The sequence below is a fragment of the Mobula hypostoma genome, chromosome 3 (assembly GCF_963921235.1).
Source record: "Mobula hypostoma chromosome 3, sMobHyp1.1, whole genome shotgun sequence".
Classification (NCBI taxonomy): domain Eukaryota; kingdom Metazoa; phylum Chordata; class Chondrichthyes; order Myliobatiformes; family Myliobatidae; genus Mobula; species Mobula hypostoma.
In genome coordinates, this window is record NC_086099.1 from 207,565,145 (window position 1) to 207,580,633 (window position 15,489).

Below are 15,489 nucleotides of genomic sequence, written 5' to 3' on the forward strand. Positions count from 1 at the left end.
GTCAAACACAAGGCCACAACCTGTGGCCAAACTAACTTGCATTGGGACAGTGGCTGGCATAGACGAGTTGGGCAGAAGGGTCTGATTCCCTGTCATGTCAGGCACTGAAAGCTGTTCAGCTCACAATGCCAGTGCCAAATACGGTGCCAAATTAAACTAAATGTCTCAAGCCCGCACAAAATCCATCTCTCCATTCCTTGCATTCACACGAGTCTATCAAAAAGCCTCAAACACCTCCATTAGATCTACCTCCACCACCACCTCTGGCAGCCTATTTTAGGCACCTGCCACTCAAAACCAACCTTCCCCTTTTTACCTTAAATGCACGTCTTCTGATACTTAAGATTTCTACTCTGGGAGAACAAACCTCTGCGTAACTGTCACTCGGTTCCTTGAAAGCATAAGTTTTGAATCTCACTGAAGAGCAACAATTGTGTCTCATCTAAGACACTCTGCTTATAGGTATGTTGATCCAGATTAGTGCTCGAATACCTAAAGGAGCAATTCAATCCACAGTTCTCAAAATTTCTTTCAAAATGATTCTAAATGAGTCACACGGCTTCTCCCCATGTAACCAAGTACAATAGCAGGCAATTCCAATCAGAAAATAAAAGTCACTTCCTTGTTTTTGTCCTTAGCTTTCAAGCCTTCTTTAAAAACTACAGATTTAGAGGATTTTTTTTAAATCTCAAAAAGTATTTCTGTACTTTTGAGATTCTTTCCTCCCTCGAGCCCTTGAAGATTTCACAAGGTAAAAAATATATTGGTGCGTTAGCTAAAGTTACCACCTGAAACACACAATTTATTAGAACTAAACCATTATTCACTTACAAATCAACGAATCATATCACATTACTATCAAGGTTTTAAAAATTCAGATGGTTGTGGCCCTGAATCTTTTAACAGTCGTCGGAACACTCTGTACCAACTTTCCATATAACTACTACATTGCTAAACTAATGAATCAGTAAGAAACAAATGTGGAATGCTGACTTCTGGACAACTAACAAATCCGGTTCTAAACCATTATGCAATAGTAACGCGTTGACTAGGCAACCGCTGGTGAAATACACCAATTGTATCTAAAACCAGATTAAAACTGTAGTGGTGAGAGCAAACACAGGAAATTATCAGCACGATCTGTGTTCCTGCCTGCCTGTACGAGATGGAAGCAGAATGGAGAGGACTGGTGGGGATCAGCGGTGACAAGTTTATCACAAGTCATGATATCGTTGCAAAAAGCATTATGACAGGGATCGACGGTTGGAGGCCAAGGCCAAACCCTGAAATCTCAGTGCCCGGTGGAAGGGTAGGTTACAGTTCGATTGGCACATGAGCCCACCGCCGCTTGGAAGCCGAGGGACGGCGCACACGGAGCGGCGGGATTACATAGAGGCCGCGCTGCCCGCGATCCTCCCCACCCACCGACTTCTCTCGGATGCCTGCCCCCCCCCAACCTCCTAGGTGGACGGGGAGGGTGAAGAAGCGCTCGGCGGCCTCGGCTTCCCAGTGCTCCCGCTTCCCCCATTTTGTTCTCCCAGGCCGCTGTTTCGCTTTGGTTTATCAGCCGCGCAGTCCGCCATGGCGGTGCCGGAGCCCGGGCCCCGGTCATTCGCTCACCTCCTGAGCCCGTGCCCTCCTGTCCACACTCGGCCGCTTCAACCTCCGCTCGTTGCCACCAGCGAGCCGATCTAAAACATCCGCCGACCAGCAACCAGAGAGGAGGAGGGGAAAACACGTAACCTCTGCGCTCACTTCCGCCTCTGTTATTACGTCAGTTCGTCGTCACCCGGGCCGCTGCCGTTCCGTGACGTCGTCAGCGAAACTTCTAGAAAATGCCAGAAAAGCGCTTGTTCATTTGTCACTTCCCATTCGCCATAAGTTTGTATTAGTGTCCCGGCGTTATTCATGTGCTCGTCAGAGTGACCCATCCCCTTCCCTTTCTGTCTTGGGTCGCTCTGAGGGAAAGTTCGAGATCCACTACAACACATAACAACATTTTTAAGTGTCCTACAGTACTTTGGACTGCAGGGGGAAAACATACCTGGCTTCCAGGGCAACAAACGCAAAAATGTTGGAGGAGCACAGCAGGTCAGGCAGCATCAATGGAAAAGAATGACCATTCCACCTGAGTAGCCTCCAACCTAACGGCATGAACATTGATTTCACTAACTTCCAGTAAGTTTTCCCACCTCTCCCTTCTTTCTTTTACAATTCCCATTCTAGCTCCCCTTCTACCCCTTCTCCTCACCTGCCATTGCCTTGTTCTGGTGCCCCTCCTTCACATTCTCCCATGGTCCACTCTCCTCTCCTACCAGATTCCCTCTACATTCCTTTACCTTTTCCACCTTCCGGCTTCTTACTTCACCCCCCTCCTCCTCCTCCACTCACCTGCCACCCTTACCCCCCCCCCACCTGATTGTTCTGGCTTCTGCCCTCTTCCTTTCCAGTCCCGATGAAGGGTCTTGGCCTGAAACATCAGCTGTATATGCCCCTCTGCGAATGCTGCCTGATTTGCTGAGTTCCTCCAGCATTTTGTGTTTGTTGCTCTGGATTTCCAATACCTGCAGAATCTCTTGTGTTTATATCTAGGTGCTACCGGCCGCTGAAGGCTGGTGTTGATGATGAAGTTGCACGCGGCAGCCCAGCCAATGGTCAATTAGAGAAATTAAGGATGTTTGAAGATCCAAACCTCAGTTCTGCACCAAACCTGTAATTGTCTTTGTGTACCTACAACAGGCATCTCAAGGCACTGGACAAAATCTACCAATGCCGTCTATGGTAAATCCTTTCTGATAAACTGGAAGAATAAGTGAACTAACATCAGTGTCCTCTCCCACTCCAACACACAGTACTGAAGTCCTAATTTGCTTCACTGGTTATGCTTCTCTTCTGCTGTTATAAGACACTTGAATGAACCTCCTGTAGGATAAAGATGAACTCTTGATCTTTCACTCTACCTCGTGGACCTTGCACTTGTATTTGTCAACCTGCACGGCTCTTCCCTTATAACTGTTACACTATACTCATTCTGTTTTACTTTGTTCGACCTCGACATAGAATCAGAATCAGGTTCATTATCGCCGATATTTGTCATGGAATTTGTTGTTTTGCGGCAGCAGCACAGTGCAATAAATGACAGTATGAAATAGAGTAAAAATAAGTAGTGCAAAAAGAGCAAAATCATGAGTTCATGGCATGTTCCGTTGAGAAATCTGATGGTGGAGAGGAAGAAACTGTTCCTAAAACATTGAATGTGGGTCTTCGGGCTCCTGTGCCTCTTCCCTGATGGTAGGAATGAGAGAGCAGGTCCTTTTTAAAAAGGGCAATGATCTGTCTGTTGCCACACAAAATGTTTAGTACATGTAGCAATAATAAACCAGTATCAAATGGTTCACTTAACTTTATACCAGACTCCTGAAGCCAACACTCTATTTGTAGGAAGAAATTACCCAAGGAAAAGATTTAGGGATGTGCTTAAAGGTTCCATAAAAATATACGATGCCCCCACTGACTCTTGGCCCATCTCTTAAGTAGAGAAGGAGGATTTGGTGGTTTTGAGAAACTCATGTCCATGCTTCATGTAGGAGTCACGAATCATTTTTCTATCCGTTGGAGCCATGTATCTATTTTTCGTTTGCGTTATTTTTGTGGTATGTTTATTATGGTAATCTGTTACATGGTTTGGGGGTGTTAGAAGCAACTGAGTGCAGTTACATATTCACGCTTAGTTTAGTCTGGTTGAGGGGGTAAGCCACGGGGTGATATTTTTTCATTGACCACTAATTTAGTTCGGTACCTTAGTTATGCTAATTGGGACATTATTGAATGCTAAATTGCAAAATTGCTAATTTAATTTTGTTAATTTTTTATCACTATAACATCATTCATCTTTGCTGGTTTCATAGTAGAACATTGAAAGTAATTTTTTCAACTTTGGAATATCATTACTGTAGAAACGCGTCATACAGTGCTGATCTCCTGGCTTAGACTCTCAGCAGTTTTGGTTTGTTTTAAAGTAATCGCTACACTTTGGGAGCATACAAAAGTCCTGCATAGATTACAAAGTGAATGCACCTCCTCACGAAATTATCTACCTGCCTGCTCAGTTGATCTTGGGTGTCTTAAAAAAAAACTTCAAAATTGTTTGGTGGTCCTTTTCACAGCTCCACTTCTGTGAATATAAAACAATCAATGTATCTTTCATTGACAGCAATCGGTGATAGAGGGTGAGGGAGTTCAGCCAAACATCCTGGAACATTCAAATTTTGGAGCAGCTTCATGTTCCTGGGTATCAACATCTCAGAAGATCTACCCTGGGCTGAACACATCGATGCAGTCGTGAAATAAGGATGCCAGCAGCTATACTTCATTAGGAGTTTGAGGAGATTTAATATGTCACCATCGTTAAGGGCCTTCACCATCCGGAACATACCCTCTTCTCATTACTACCAGGGAGGAGGTACAGAAACCTGAAGACCCACACTCAATGTTCTAGGAACAGCTTCTTCCCCTCTGCCCTCAGATTTCTTAATACGCCAGGAACACTGCCTTGCTATTCCACTTTAGCATTATTTATTAACATTATTGCGATGATGTTTTTTAAAATTCTAACTTACAGTACTTTTTTGTGTATTTACATTATACTGCTGCCACAAAACACCAAATTTCACAGCATATATCAGTGATAATGAACCTGATTCTGATTCTGAACCTCCTTAATAAGCAATGACCTTTTGCAAGCCCTTGGACCCTCGGATAATCATTCCTAATGCATACCACAACCTCATTATCAGGATGATGTTTTGGACTAAAAACATGCTGAAAATGTGCTTCACTTCCTGTCCCTATTTTCACTGTCTTAGCACCGGAAAGTCACTGCCACATCAACACTTAAGGAGAAATGAGAAAGATTACTAGAGGAAAAGGGTAGTATGGAAAATGGGAACAGGAAATGTGGATGGATTTTTAAGCTACTTCTTATTTGAGGGATAAACATTTTTACGGACTGAAGGTACAACAGATTTTCCTTGACATCCATTGCTCCAGCGAGCCCTGATTTCACTCTCATTGTGTACATAACAGCTGGGTTCAGGGTGACAGGATACTCTCAGACAACTGAGCATGTAAGATTTTAAAGCAGATATTTTAACTTCCCATTTCAGTTAGATTTCTCTGTACTATCTTTTACAACCAGGAGTTGGTGGAGCAACACAGAAGTTAGTACACTCCCAAGTAAGTTATTCAAATTAGGGGTCTGCATGCCATCAATTTTTTTGCTCCCAGAAAGATACTCAAAATATATAAAATTTACTCCTTCGGGGTTCATCTGCCCACTTGCTGGTAGCATAATTGGCCTTTCAATTGCTGGAGTTAAACTCATATGGAATATAATATAATGCCATTGGTGATTGACTTTCCTGCTTTAATTAAGCCCCATCTGCCCATGGTATATGACTGTCATGCTGTGGGAATCCTAGCCATTATAATAGGCACAAACAAAAACTTTTCCATTTTACCTATCCATCTACCTTGGCTGGGGGTGGGAGTGAAAACTTAACGTATACCAGCACTATCAGCAAGTTCATAAATACACTGAAAGCTTTCAGCTGGGTTTTTTGTGTTAACAGGGAAAGTGTCAGTGGCTATAAGGCCAATTGCCAACATCTGTATGAACATTGGAGTACTGCATTATTGATACTGAATTAGGGAGATACGTGCACTTTCATAGTGAATTGTCATGTGCCACTCCTTTTCCCAGCAGCTCTGATTTCATAGCAGTACATCCCAATGAAGTAAGAAAGTTCAGCCTGGATAAATCACAGAGTAATAACTGGAGTTTCAGAGATTAATTATGCAATAACAACAGCAACAACCACTCATATTGCTACAGATTGCTTAACTCAGCAAAACTTGTCAAGATGTCTTCCAGGAGCATTATCAAACATGACACTGAATGACAGGTCTTAACAAGTAGCTTAAAGTTCCCTACCTGGAGAGATTAGCTTTTAGGTTGATGAAAAGTACAAGGAAAGTGGATGAATGAGTTAGAGTGTGGTTAACAGAGTTTTAAGTACAAGTAGGATGGAAAGTTTGAGGTCAGGAATGACTTGGAATAGCAAAGTCTCAGGATTAAAAAGGTTCAGACGCAGATTAGTTAAACAATGCAATGATATATTCTGGTCAAGATAGTGCCAGCGAACACCAATTCCTTGGGCAACACCTTCCACATAGTCAATTATTTCAATTTTTCTAAACATTTTACTTATTCTTTATATCTTAATCGTGTCTAAGAAACTATCGGAGCCTGTGACAAACAGTTTGGCGTTGAGTCGATCGATCGAACTCTCCACTGTCCCCAAGAAAATTTCAGGAGAGGATCGCAAATAGTAGACTAGAGACAGTGGGGGCTATGATCAACTCCATTTCTCACTAATTGAAACGTCAAGGAAGATTGAAACACCGAGGTGAATGCGGAGGAGGCTGGATTGGCAGTCGCTCTTAATGGGTCGGTCTGGTGTCGCTCCCCACAGGAGGCCGCGTCGGGTTGGATGTCGCTACCCATGGGAGGCTGCGTCAGGCCAGAGGTTGCTCCCCAAGGGCGGCTGGATTGGGCCGGACGTTGCTTCCCACAGGAGGCACCCCCTGGGAAGCCGCATCAGGCTGGATGTTGTCCCTCATGGGAGGCTGCATCTCGGCAGATGAAGGCCCCACAAAAGGACTGAGTTCAAGCCGATGGCTCTCCTCGATGTTGACAGAGGATGTTTTTGAAATTCCGATTCATGTGTGACTGTTATTGGTGTGGACTGTAGTTTCTCTGTGTTTTCTTCCTTGTTGCATGTTTTTTTTGGGTGAGGAAGGGGTTGGATGTTTGAAGCTATTGTTTTTTTTGCATGGGAGTAGCTTGGCAGTTAGTGGTTTGATGCTTTAGCGCCATGTCTGGGTGGGCGATCTTTTTGTTTTTGTGTGAGGGAGAGGTTGGAGGGTTTGGGTTTGCGAGTTTTGTTTCTTTTTCTTTTTCATGCAGGAGGTGCAACAACTTCCTTTGTTTTTCTGTGTTTAAAGGCTATCTGGAGAAGACAAATCTCAAGAGTTGTATTCTGCAGACATACTTTGACAATAAAATAAACCTTTGATATATGGTCCAAAGCTTAAAAGAATTCATTCTTGGGGACACTGAGATTATGAAACGTTGGTTTCAATTTCAGTCAGTTCCCAGCAAGAGTGGTTGGGAACCAATGACAGTGACTTCAGTCTGGTGTTCATTTAGGGGATATTTCTTCTCATTCATTTATGAATGTCACACAAGCAGTATGACAACTAGGAGACAATGGAGTGTCAAACTGCATAATCTTGTTTGAATAGTTGAAAAAGTGTTCGTCATTCACTTTTTAATGTATATTTTTAAACATGGTATTTGGTGCCCCCTGGTGGATTCCTGCAAAATTAAAAAATTGGCTTTGAAGTTCGGCATCTAACTATTTAAAATAAATATCATGATTGTAGTATAAAGAAACCATTAATAGCTTTCAATGTGTTTACTATCTTTTATAACAACACTTGTAAAGGTAAAGAAAACCTACAACAGCAGTCTAAGATGGGCAAAAAAAAGCAATAAAAGGGAATAAATCCAACATAATTAAGGCAACACACAAAATTTTGGTGGAATGCAGCAGGCCAGGCAGCATCTATAGGAAGAAGTACAGTAAGGCATGCGGTTTCTCATCCATTATAGTTAACATTAAAGTTACAATCAACTTAAAAAAAAAATAGTATTTCTCCCACCTTAGTAAGAGTGAAGCATAACTGGATGCACGTGATGTGAGCCAATATTTTCCTCTTAATAGTTGTTTTTTTCAGAACATAACAATGGATGCAATATTTTTTGTTCCCCTAACGTTTGATTCCCCATCCCGTTCAGCGATTTATACATAAGCTGTGTCTCAGTTATAGAACTCTTGATAGCATGGAAGTGGATTTTAGACGATGTCCATTTTCTATGTGAGGAAGGTTTTCCTCATGTCACCTACGTTTTAATTTATAATTCTATTTAAGCCTTTGTTCTTTGAGTATGTTGACACATCTTAAGGTCTTGTAATCTGTATGGACAGATTCTACTTCCCTCATTTGTTGACATCGTACCAGGTTTGTAAGAAGCTACTTACAGAGATTTTATAAGCTTCATTAGGAACATTGTCTCATCAATCCATTGTTGCTTGCATCCTATTTAATATAAATTCATGGAAAAATAGAAAACCTACAGCACAATACAGGCCCTTTGGCCCACAATGCTGTGCTGAACATGTACTTTCTTTAGAAATTACCTAGGGTTACCCATAGCTCTCTATTTTTCTAAACTCCACGTACCATATGGAGCTGAGAAAAATTCAATATTATCCAGGGGATTTGGAATAATAAAAGGAAGTCTTAGAGCCATCCCTAATATTGTTACTTCTCGACTTACAGAAGCTGTTTGTTGTGACTGTGAATAAAGTAACCAGAGAGACACTGATGCTGATGGATATGGAAGTCTTTATTCAGCATTTAAGACACTCTTGGAAGAAGAGGCCTGCCTGACCCAATATTACGTGACATTTTTACTTACCGAAGATCAAAGGTACAATTTTATAGTTACAATCTATCAACAATGCTTCCTTTGAATTACATATAATTTTCAAACACCTTCGTCTTCACACCCACACTCCAGACACCCAAAATAAATGTTAATTCCCACCAATTCTGGGCCACATTCATGCATATGCAGCCTTCTGTGATCAAGTGGAGTGTTTGTTGTATGCAATCAACCCCAAAAATGCAGCTCCAGAGCTGCGGTTGAAATTCAATCTACAATCCGTGTTCAGATCTGAAGACCGGCTGCTGTTCAAGTGGTATTTGCTATATAACATAATTCCAGAATACACCCTCACAATCTCATCCAGTGAACTTCCATAATCTATCAGTTTTTTATTGCTAATCCACTCAGGTACATACTGCCTCTGCAATCCCAATTAATTGTACTGAATCAATATACATTGTGCACACATCATTCTGGGCTGCCTTGAAACTAGAATTTCAATTTTCCTTTATGAGTTGATCTATCTGGCCATTTTTAAAATAGAATTAGCAAGCTTCAGAAATTAGAGTCACAAGAATCTCATATAGTTGCTTCTGTGTTAAACAATTGTTCAATGTAAGAGATTTACAATCTATTATTTTGCATATTTTTAATTAGCTGTTCATGCTGAGGAAAGCTGTTATAAGCTAAGCTGGCTATATTAACCACCAACCATAGTTGAAGATGAGGGATACCATATTTCCACTTCTTCAAGTTGAATTTCCAAACCTGTAAATTCCCATGCATCACTTTGCTTTCCTAAAACCCTGAATCATTACATCAGCACACCTTCAGATGTCCCTATGGTCACTAAATCGTGGTGAAATTTAAAATAACTAGAATTGACAGACTAGATTATGATATAACATCTAATTAGTTGAAATAAATAGCAAAATAATTTCTATGTTGCTGGAGTTATTGGTGGTTTTTCTGATTGAAAGCCCATGGCAACAAGTGTACTGCATAGATCAGTGCTGAGGCCCATTTAAGTTTTTTACATACATTCATGATATGGCTGTAAGCTCTGCATTCAACATAATCATACCCTCAGAGCTCCAAAACCTTTATATCTCCCTCTGCAGCTGGATCCATGATGTCCTCACCAGGACAACGCAGTCTCTACGGGTCAGAAATAACATCTCCTCACTGACAATCAGCACTGCCACACCTCAAGGATGCGTACTTAGCCCACTGCTTTACTTTCTCTACACCCATGAGTGTGTGGCTAGGCACAGCTCTAATGCCATCTTTAAATTTGCTGATGATACAACTATTGTTGGCAGAATTCCAGATGGTGATGAGGAGCCATACAGGAGTAAGGTAGATCAGCTGATTGGTATTGCAACAACAACCTGGCATTCAACATCAGTAACATCAAGGAATTGATTGTGGACAGGAAGGAGAAGTGAAGGGATCAGAAGTGGAAAGAGTGAGCAGTTTCAAGTTCCTGAGTGTCAACATCTCTGAAGATCTATCCTGGGCTCAATATGTTGATGTAAGGCACAACAGTGGCTATATTTCATTAGGAGTTTGAGGAGAACTGGTATGTCACCAAAGACACTGGCAAATGTCTACAGTTGTACCATGGAGAGCATTCTTACTGGCTGCATCAGCATCTGGTTCGAAGGGGCTACTGCACAGAATCAGAAAAACTGGCAGAAAGTTGTAAACTCAGCCAGTTCCATCTTGAGCATACCTTCCCCAGTGTTCAGGACACCTTCAAAAGGCGATACCTCCAAAGGGTGGCATCCATCATCAAGGACCCCCATTACCTCTTCTCATTACTACCATCAAGAAGCCTGAAGACACATACTCAATGTTTCAGGAACATCCTCTAGCGCTCCATCTTCATAATTCTGCCATCTGATTTCTAAGTGGACAATGAACCCATGAACTCTACCTCAATATTTTCCCCTCTCTTTGTGCACTGCTTATTTTTCTTTTTTATATATACTTGTTGTAATTTATAGGTTTTATTATATATTTCAATGTAGTGCTGCCACAGTTCAACAAATTTCATGACACATGCCACTGATATTAAACCTGATTTTGATTCTGAATGTAGGAGGTATGACTAGTAGTCCACCACTACCCTCCACCATCTGGGAGAACTGTTCCTCACCCTCAACAGTCCTGAAGAAGGATCTTGACCTTCAGCTCCTCGCACTTTCTCTAAACTTGAGTGGTAGCCATTGGCACCCACATCAGCCCCAACTATACCTGCCTTTTCGCTGGCTTCATAGAACAGAGCCCCAAACAGTCCTTCCAGGTGAAGCAACACTTCACCTGTGAATCTGCTGGGGTCGTCTATTTTATCTGGTGCTCCTAATGCAGCCTCAGTGAGACCCGTCCTAAATCAGAGGCCTCACCGTTGAGCACCCCTGCGCCACCTGTCAAAAGCAGAACTTGCCAGTGGACCAACATTTTAATTCTGATACCCATTCCAACATGTCAGTCCATGCCCCCTCAGGGTGGAAGAGCAACACTTTATTTTCCTTTTGTGTAGTGTCCAACCTGATGATATTAACATTGATTTCTCCTCCCAGTTTTAAAAAACCCCTCCCTCTCCCTCCTTTTTCTATTCTCCGCTTGTCTTCTTACCTGCCTAGTACATCCCCCTGGTGCCGCTCCTCCTTCCTCTTCTATGGTCCACTCACATCAGATTCCTTCATCTCTAACCCTTAACCTTTCCCACCCATCTGGCTTCACCTATTACCTAGCTGTCCTTCTTCCCCTTCCTCCCCCCACTCCCTTTTATTCTCACATCTTCCTGCCTCCTTTCCAGTCCTGAAGAAGGATCTTGGCCTGACATGTCAACTGTTTATTTATTTCCATGGATGCCGCCTGACCTGCTGAGTTCCTCCAGCATTGATTTGAGCTAAAGCTCATTTGAGTTAGGTTCTGTGGTGGCACTGAAGGAATGATAGAGGTCTATGTGGAAACTGCAGCTTCTTTCACAAATAGGCATAGAGATAGACATTTTGATAGTTTGTAAGATAATCCATAAATTATCTCCCACAAAAGCCAGAAGCCAGAATAAAAAGGTAGGGGGAGAAGTTGAGCACAAACCAGCAGGTAATATGGTGACAGAGGAGGGTATGTGGCTGGGTGGAGGGATTATGAAAGGGAACAATGTGAGGAGCTGGGAGGCAATAGGTGGAAGAGGCAAGGAGCTGAAGAAGAAGGAAGGTAGATGGGAGAGAACAGTAAACCATGGAGCAAAGGCCATGAAGGTGGGGAACCAGAGGGAGATGATGGGCAGGTCATGAGGGTGAGGGAGGAGAAGAAAAGGGATGTGGAGGCACAGGGATGAGGGAAAACAAAGGAAAAGTGAGAAAATAGGGGAGAGGTTTCCAGAAGTTGGAGATTACCAACACAGAATGGTGCAATAATAACGGTTATCGTGATGGGAGATTTTAATTTCCCCAATATTGATTGGCATCTCCTTCGAGCAAGGGGTTTATATGGGGTGGAGTTTGTTAGGTGTGTTTAGGAAGGTTTTCTGATGCAATATGTAGATAAACCTGCAAAAGGAGAGGCTGTACCTGATCAGGTATTGGGAAATGAACCTGGTCAGGTGTCAGGACTCTCAGTGGGAGAGCATTTTGGAGATAGTGATCACAATTCTATCTCCTTTACCATAGCATTGGAGAGGGACGGGAGCAGACAAGTCAGGAAAACATTTAATTGGAGTAAGAGGAAATATGAAGCTATCAGGCAGGAACTTGGAAGCATAAATTGGGAGCAGATGTTCTCAGGGAAATGTATGGCAGAAATGTGGCAAATGTTCAGGGGATATTTGAGTGGCGTTCTGCATGGGTACATTCCAATGAGACTGGGAAAGGATGGTAGTGTACAGGAACGATAGTGTACAAAAGCTGTAGAAAATCTAGTCAAGAAGAAAAGAAAAGTTTATGAAAGGTTCAAAAAACTACGTAATGATAGAGAAAATTATAAGGATAGCAGGAAAAAGCGTAAGAATGAAATTAGGAGAGCCAGAAGGGGCCATGAGAAGGCCTGGGCGAGCAGGATTAAGGAAAACCCCAAGGCATTCCACAAGTATGTGAAGAGCAAGAGAGTTAGACATGAGAGAATAGGACCAATCAAGTATGACAGTCAAAAAGTGTGTAAGGAACCTGAAGAGGTAGCGGAGGTACTTCATGAATACTTTGCTTCAGTATTCACTATGGAAAAGGACCTTGGCGATTATAGGGATGACTTACAGCGGACTGAAAAGCTTGACCATATAGACATTAAGAAAGAGGATGTGCCTGAGCTTTTTGAAAGCATCAAGTTGGATAAGTCACTGGGACTGGACGAGATATATCCCAGGCTACTGTGGGAGGTGAGTGGGGAGATTGCTGAGCCTCTGGCAATGATCTTTGCATCATCAATGAGGACGGGAGAGGTTCTGGAAGATTGGATGACACAAAGTTGAGGGTGTTGTGGATAGTGTGGAGGATTGTCAAAGATTACAGTGGGACATCGATAGGATGGCAACCTGGGCTGAGAAGTGGCAGGTGGAGTTCAACCCAGATAAGTGTGAGGTGGTAGATTTTGGTAGGTCAAATATGATGGCAGAATATAGTATTAATGGTAAGACTGTTGGAAGTGTGGAGTATCAGAGGGATCTTGGGGTCAGAGTCCATAGGGCACTCGAAAGCTGCTGCGCAGGTTGACTGGTTAAGAAGGCATACAGTGTATTGGCCTTCATCAACCATGGGATTGAGTTCAAGAGCCGAAAGGTGATGTTACAGCTATATAGGACCCTGGTCAGACCCCACTTGGAGTATTGTGGTCAGTTCTGGTCACCTCACTACGGAAAGGTGTGGAAACTATAGAAAGGGTACAGAGGAGATTTACAAGGATATTGCCTGGATTGGAGAGCATGCCTTATGAGAATAGGTTAAGTGAACTTGGCCTTTTCTCCTTGGAGGATGAGAGGTGACCTGATAGAGGTGTTAAGATGATGAGAGGCATTAATCATGTGGATAGTCAGAGGCTTCATCCCAAGACTAAAGTGGCTAACACGAGAGGGCACAGTTTTAAGGTGCTTGGAAGTAGGTACAGAGGAGATGTCAGAGGTAAGTTTTTTACGCAGAGAGTGGTGAGTGTGTGGAATGGGCTGCCGGCGATGGTGGAGGCAGATACAATCGGGTCTTTTAACAGACTCTTGGATAGATACATGGGGCTTAGAAAAATAGAGGGCTATGGGTAACCCTAGGTAATTTCTAAAGTAAGTACATGTTCGGCACAGCATTGTGGGCCAAAGTGCCTGTATTGTGCTGTAGGCTTTCTATGTTTCTATAGAACATTGTTGGTATGGTAATATGAAATGGAATCTCCACTGGGTGAGCTTGGCTGTTGCGGCCACTCGCATGCACGATATCAGACCTCCAACATGGATATTTTATATCAAGCTCTTTCACAGGAAGAGATTATCAGACACACAAAAAAATAGGCTCAATCTTCCATGAAAAATACAGCAAAATTGACTCATAGGAATTTCTGCTCCATCATTTCTCAATGTGGCAAAGGTTCTCAGACCCTTTTGTTTCTGCACCTTTTAGAATAGGATCTTTTATATTGCCTTTCCTCATTCTTCCTTCCACAATGCATCTTCTCATATTTCTCCACATTAAAATGGTCAGAAATCCAGAGGAAGATGAGCCTACGTTCAATATCTACAAGGCAAAGGTCTTCTGTCAACCTGGCCAAGCTGTAAAATACCATTCTCTGACAATAAGTGTTCATAATTGACCCTAGACAATGCTTACTTCTCAGGAACTATTTCTCATGTTAAACTTTATCTGCCAATCAGCTGCACATTGTACCAGCATATCTCTACACTTCCTTCTTCATGGTTCACCATAAGACATAGGAGCAGAGTTGGGCCATTTGGCCTATCTGGTCTGTTCTGCCATTTAATCACCCCTCTCAACTTCATCTTCCTGGCTTCTCTCCATAATTTTTGATGCTCTTATTAATCAAGAGCCTATCAACTTTACTGACTTGTGAATACACCCAACAGCTTTGCCTTCACAATACCGTCAAAGTTTGTATCATTGGCAAAATTAGAAATTATGGATTGCAGCCTTAATCCAAGTCATAAATGCAGAACATAAAAAGCAATAGCTCTAGCACTGTTCACCGTGACTTTATTATTTAGCCAGCTTCATAGCCATGCCATTAATGTCCCTTTTCTGCCATGGGCGTCAACACTGCTGATAAGACTGTTGCATGACACTATCAAATGCCTTCTGGAAGCCCATGGTCACCATAGTGACTGCATTACCCTCATCAACTCTGTTCCTTACCTCATCAAAAAAATATCAAATTGGTTAATCATGATTAGTTTTTAACAAATCTATGCTGGCTTGCCTCAATTAATACATTTTCTTCCATGTGACAATTAATCCTGTACTGGATCAATGTTTCTTAAAAATTCTCCCATTACTTAGATTAAATTGACTGGACTGTAGTTGCCAGGCATATTCCTACCCCCTTTTTTGAACATTTTTCACCCTGCACCATCCCTATATCCAAAGAGCACTGAAAGATTATAGAATCATAATATAGCACAGATACACCAAGTCTGCACTGACTGTTAGCCACCATTTATATCGGGTTCCCAACTTTTTTTATGCCATGGATTCCTACCATTAACCGAGAGGTCTGTGAACCCCAGGTTAGGAACCTTTGATTTATATTAATCTTAATTTCTCTGTTGGTGTCAAACCAAGCCACTTTGATGCACTATGTTCAGAATTATAGAAACCCTCGGTAGCAATACTCTTCATTCCTCATGAATAGTAACAAATCATCTACAAGACACAAATCAGGAGTGTGATGGAATACTCTATGTTCTTGGATGA

General features: G+C 42.2%; 1 protein-coding gene across 1 annotated transcript in view; it reads right to left on the bottom strand.

The window, feature by feature from the left end:
* Nucleotides 1–1,755, bottom strand: part of dnajb6b (DnaJ heat shock protein family (Hsp40) member B6b) — a 96,136-nt gene extending 94,381 nt beyond the window's left edge. The window contains exon 1 of the mRNA XM_063044418.1: nt 1,621–1,755. The gene's annotated coding sequence lies outside the window, so the exon portion shown is untranslated. The remainder of the gene's footprint in view (nt 1–1,620) is intronic.
* Between the last annotated feature and the right edge of the window lie 13,734 nt (nt 1,756–15,489).